This window comes from Lactuca virosa, chromosome 6 (genome assembly GCF_052849685.1).
Source record: "Lactuca virosa cultivar CGN04683 chromosome 6, Lactuca_virosa_CGN04683_v6, whole genome shotgun sequence".
Classification (NCBI taxonomy): Eukaryota; Viridiplantae; Streptophyta; class Magnoliopsida; order Asterales; family Asteraceae; genus Lactuca; species Lactuca virosa.
In genome coordinates, this window is record NC_136431.1 from 20,458,024 (window position 1) to 20,464,163 (window position 6,140).

Sequence of the window (6,140 nt, forward strand, 5' to 3'; positions counted from 1 at the left end):
TAATCATCAAGTAGGATGCTACTGTTTGTTTTAAAATTGAATGTATTCTAAACAATTTTAAAGTAGGATGCTACTTTTCGTTTTAAAATTGAATGTATTCTAAAGTCCCAGGATTTACCAAACAATTTTAACTTCAAGTCTTCAATAGATCATCTTGTTCTAGTATAGGTTTCATACTGTAAGCCGGAGGAGGAGTCATGAGAGAAGATAGGGGCCATGAACTGAAACCTGCAAAGGGACTTGAGCGGATGAAATAATGGCTGAGGTAATGACGACAGGGACCTGTGGTACTGATGCTAAATATTTTCCGAGATAGGGGCCGGCATCTTCAAGCTTCTTTAAATTACTTTGAAATCTATGTCATAAAATCAAATGAAATTAGTAATTTCAAACTGAAATCAAAAGAATCAGAAGCAAATCGAGGGAAAAAAACCATTGTGATTATATATTGGATCTGAAAGTGATCGGAGGGCGGAAAACAGGTTAGTCGTCGGATCTTGAAACCAATTTTCGCACGGACAAAAGAATGGGCGGCAGTTTCACAAGAATCCGTCGATGATAGAGAGGAAACACCACATGACCCAATGTTATTGGCTAAAACGAGCTTTATCCTATATCAACTTGCTGTATATGAGCTATGAAATAGAAATATATATATATATATATATATATATATATATATATATATATATATATATATATATATATATATATATATATATTGGAGGAAGAAAGGGAGAGTAAAAGGTGAAAATCTCATGGGTCAATTTGGTATCGTGTTAACCATCGTCTTAATTGGTAAGTTCTTGCAATACGATCTTCAGCATATGTGATTATATAACTTTAGTGCATCTCAGGCTGTTCAGTTCCAAGTTCCATGGCGAAATTAGAGGAAGCCAACATGTTGGGAACGGTGATTGGGATAGATCTAGGGACTAGTTATTCCCGTGTTGGCGTTTACAAAAATGGAGAAGTTGAAATCATAGCAAACGACCATGGAAACCGTATCACTCCATCATGGGTGGCGTTTACCGACTCTGCGAGGTTGATCGGTGAGACTGCAAAGAATCAAGCAACCAAAAACGCCCCCAGAACCATATTTAATGTTAAGCGACTAATTGGAAGAAAGTAATTAACTTTTCAAAATTTCTATATAAATCTTGATAGATATTGGTATCATAATTTGTGTAAAACGTATTATTAATTAGAATCGATTCTTTTGTATAACAGGTTCGAGGACAAAGAAATACAGGAGGATATGAAACTTGTTCCTTACAAAATTACGAACAAGGATGGAAAACCTTATATCGAAGTCAAACTTAAAGATGGTGAAACTAGGGTTTTTAGTCCTGAAGAGATCAGTGCTATGATTCTAACCAAGATGAAGGAGACCGCAGAAGCGTTTCTTGGAAAGAAAATTAAAGATGCTGTTGTCACTGTTCCTGGTTAGTAAGTTAACAAAATGACAAATCGAGAATTAAGTTTTGGACCCTTTTAAGGATTTGTTTTTCGATATTTCATGCAGCATACTTTAACGATGCACAAAGGCAAGCTACAAAGGATGCTGGTGTAATCGCTGGATTGAATGTGATTAGAATCATCAATGAACCTACAGCAGCAGCTATCGCATACGGGTTAGATAAGAAAGATGGAGAGAAGAACGTATTGGTTTTTGACCTTGGTGGAGGCACATTTGATAACGACCTCGTTGAGGTTCTTGCCACAAATGGAGATACCCATCTTGGAGGTGAGCAATATATTATATGAAGTGTTTTCGTTTGTTATTTGGACTAAATAAATAATTAAAGTTTTATTATTCTTTCTAGGTGAGAGCTTTGATCAAAGAATAGTCGAGTACTTCATCAAACTGATCGAGAAGAAGCATGGAAAGGACATCAGTGAAGACAAGCAAGCTATTGGAAGACTACGAAGGGAAGCTGAGAGTGCCAAGAAGGCGTCGAGCAGTCAACACCATGTTGGTGTTGAAATTGATTCTCTCTATGATGGTATAGATTTCTCTGAGCCCTTGACTAGGGCGCAATTTGAGGAATTGAACAACGATTTGTTCGAAAAGATGATGGAGACTGTGAATAAGGCCTTGGGAGATGCAGGATTAAAAAAGCAACAGATCGATGAGATTGTTTTTGTTGGTGGAAGTACTCGGATCCCAAAGCTTCAGCAGCTCCTCAAGGACTACTTTAATGGGAAGGAACCCATCAAGGGTGTGAACCCTGATGAAGTCGTGGCATATGGTGCTGCAATAAAAGGAGGTATTTTGAGCGAGAAGGAAGCGAGGAAACCAAAGGTAACACATTTTTTGTATCCGGATGTCTCAAGTTCCCTTCAACAAAGAGACATTGATGAAGAATTGAAATAGAATAAACAAACAATGGATGATTGATAGAGAAAACTGGAATTGATATGGAGGATTTAACAAAATAGAGAATACAATCTCCTGATAGGATGATTGCCCAGGGATGAATCCCTCTCTCAAAGGCCTAGCCAATGAGCCAATCTCACTCTAGAGACTAATAAGAATCTATGATATTTCTGCCTGACTAACAATGCAATCCTACCCTCTATTTATTAGCAAACCTCTACCAAACTCTCTTAGGAATTACCCTTTTACCCCTTTAAGTATTTAACTATCTAATTCCTATCAGACATTCAATTTTTTCTAACTATATGTCGTACGTGTTCTCATGTAGATATCTTTCTTTTGGATGTGGCTCCCCATACGATTAGTATTGAAACCATCGACGGGATGATGACCAAATTGATCCCCAGGAACACCGTCATTCCAGTCAAGAAATCCCAAATGTTTACGACCCTACATGATCAACAAACCATAGTCTCGATTCAGGTGCATGCATTTTTCTTTTTCCGTTCATCAATCTTCTTTAAGACCTAGTAAATTTGAGATGTTTATATGTTTTGTAACAGGTTTTTGAAGGTGAAAGAAATCTTACAAAGGATTGTAGGCTTCTCGGAGAGTTTGATCTTACTAGCATTCCTCCGGCACCAAGGGGAACCCCGAAAATCAAAGTGATATTCAAAGTAGATGCCAACGGTATCTTGAACGTGGAGGCCGAGGTTGAGGGACCTGGTAAAGCAGAAAAGATCAAGGTCACGAACAATAAAGGGCGATTGAGCCAAGAAGATATTAGGCGAATGGTTCATGAAGAAGAAGAGTTTGTCGAGGAAGACAAGAAAGTTAAGGAAATGATAGATTCTTGTAACGCAATTGAAACTTGTGTGTACAACTTAAAGAACCAAATGAATGACAAAAATATATTGGCTAACAGTTGGAGTGCATTGAGAAAAAGAATATGGAAACCACAATGACCGAGTCTCTCGAATGGATGGATGATAACCAGATGGTGGAGAAGGAGTGCGATGAGAAACTGAAACAGTTGTAAGGCGTATGCAATCCAATCATAACGACTTGTATGGTTAAAGGATGAAAATGTAATTTTGATCAAACTCAACTTAGTTCGCAATAGCCGGTAGCTTGAAGTTGTATCTTTTATTTGTATATAAGTATTCGGCAAATATAGTTGTAAACTTTTAAAACATGTAAAATCACATAAAGAGGCATCTTTGTAAAATATAAAGTAGAAAAATAATTTTTAAAAAAAAGTAATTAAATCAATTTGCAAAAATATAAAAGAGTTTTTTTGTTAAACGCTACATGAAGTAGTTTTAGGATTTCAGGTGTATTGTTTAAGATAAAAACTATAAGCTCCTACATTCAAATGAAACTTTTTTTTTCGAGATTTTTTTAATAGATAAAAGATAGAAGCTCCCAAAAGTTGTGTGTGGAACACGTCCCTAATCTCAAGCTTGGCTCGATTATAAACTCGAGCAGATTTCAAACATTTTTGGAGTCAACTTTGTCTATTATCACTAATTGCCTCGACTCAAAAACCCAAGTCTTGGTGAAGATGGTGAACTATAAATTAAGGAATCATAATTTTTTTTTTAACCTAAAGAAACAAAAATGATATGTCATATTTTTTTCCAGTATATTATTGGACGTAATACCTATAGGTAGACGTTTTATGTAGTGCAGTTGATGTGAAATATCATAAATATAAAAACGAACACCACTTGAATAATAAGGACCACAAACCCGAACAAAAAGTGGTAACCAAACAAAACAAAATAGTCGCATACAATACGGTCTATCACAAAAATTCATAAAGGTCAAGCAACCAGGATGAACGATAAAGAAACTTTGAAACCACCATGAGAATCTATAAAGGTGTAACATCCCCAAAAAGGAGGTATAACTTCTCAGACCTTAACCTTTTATATATATGTCAAGTTTGGTCCTTATGTTGAAAAAGGTGGCATTTGAGTATGCGGGGCGTACGCATGTATACGCTCAGCGTACTCATACGCTTAGCTTGATCGTGGAGGCCACCTAGTACGCTGGGCGTACTAGGCTCAGAATGAAACCCTAATACCTCCTTGTGTCCTTATTTAAATAACATAATGGCTTCATTTCTAGCCACCATTACCAGCCTCCAACCTCCTCCAAAATCCTAACCTCGTTCCTCTAGCTTGTGTGAATGTTTGTGACCTATTTGGGTGTTCTTGTGAAGCTTTTGGTGGAGAAGGAACCTTGAAGGAAGGATATCTTGTGCTTCTAGCTCTTGGATATGAGTTCTACTTCAGTTGGTGCATCTTCCGGAGGTATCAAGTTCAAAACTTGTTCATTGTTTGTTCTAGTTCTTGTTTTGGGTCCTTTTTAGGGTTTTATGTACCAAGTATGGAGCTTTGTGAGTTTGGTGAACTCCAGAGCTATTCTTCTGTCCTTTTAGGTGTTTTAATCCATAAAAATGAGTGCTTTGACGTCTTAATCTCTCCATGCATGAGTTGTATGGTCTTTTGTTTTAAGAAAGTTAGAGTTTTTGGGATTGGGTCTTGTCCAGCCATGCAAAGGCTTAAAGTCAGCAACTTTATGAATCAAGAGGCCTTATTTAGCTCAGATCTATAGTTGGAATGTTTGTCTTAGCGGATTAAGACCAAGTGAAGTGGAAAAAGGGAGTCTGAGGAGTACGCCGTGCATACTCCCAGCTACGCGCAGCGTAGCGCTGAGGATACCCGTCGCATGCTTAGCCAGTAGTACGCCCAGCATACTCGTTGGGCGTTGACTTTCGTTGACTTTTGAGTCTTTGGTCAATTTGTGGACTTTTGGCCAAGGAGGGGCAAAATAGTCTTTTTACCCTCCTGAGATTTAGTAGAGAAGCTCGGTCTAGCATTTTGGGGTTATTAATATTAATTATTAATTAGAGTTATATGTGACATATTTTAGGCGGAGTCTAGACTGGCAGTTCGGATGCGAGATTTATTGTTTTCTGCGTGAGGTGAGTCTTCTCACTATACTTACCTGTGTGATAATTTATGTGTGATCAGAGGGTCTTATTCATATTATTGACCGGAGGGTCTTATTTGCTTATACTGAAATATGTGTTATTATGCATTTTGTCTTTGTGACTTATGTTGTTATATTATTATGTGTATATATTGAGTTATGACCGGAGGGTCCATACCTAGACATGGGACCGGAGGGTCTTCACTGAGACACATGACCGGAGGGTCCTTATCGAGACATAGCCATGAGAGGCTTATTTATTTATGTATTTGTGTATTTGGTATTTTTGGGAAACTCACTAAGCTTTATGCTTGCAATGTTGATGTAAATGTGTTTCAGGTACATCTCAGGATCGCGGGAAGATGCTGACATGATTGTACACACTCGTCTGCTAATGGGGATATTTGTGGATTCTGAGATATTCTGACTTTGTTTTATGATGTTGTGTAATTGACAATTATATTTGACATGAGATGGTGTTAAAAACTATGTTTTGGGAATCTTAGAAATGAAAATTTTGTTTGAAAAATTTGAGTGTTGCAAAAGGTCAAGCCAGTGGCACAAAAGATAAAGGTTTCGAGATCTTACCACCAAGATTCGTAAACACAAGGCCGCCGAAATCAAGGAGAAACTGATCACTTTAACCACCAATGTTTGTAGATCTATAAGACTATAACGCTAAACAAGATTTTTGATAAAAGAGCAAAACTCAATTTATTCAATATTCATCAACTGCCTGTTACAATCTTATTTATAGAGG

The 6,140-nt window shown here is 37.2% G+C and overlaps 1 long non-coding RNA gene and 1 pseudogene across 2 annotated transcripts; one reads left to right on the plus strand and one right to left on the minus strand.

Annotated features, from left to right (window-relative positions):
* Positions 1-627, minus strand: LOC145122628 (uncharacterized). Its single transcript, XR_013714680.1, has 2 exons — positions 434-627; positions 1-355 (listed from the first exon to the last, which is right to left on the minus strand). It is a non-coding gene; the product is annotated as an uncharacterized LOC145122628 (long non-coding RNA).
* A 109-nt stretch (positions 628-736) lies between these two features.
* LOC145122617 (luminal-binding protein-like) lies at positions 737-3,648 on the plus strand (annotated as a pseudogene). Its single transcript, XR_013714674.1, has 7 exons — positions 737-798; positions 858-1,128; positions 1,231-1,445; positions 1,526-1,747; positions 1,827-2,305; positions 2,709-2,863; positions 2,944-3,648. The product of XR_013714674.1 is annotated as a luminal-binding protein-like (transcript).
* Positions 3,649-6,140: the final 2,492 nt, after the last annotated feature.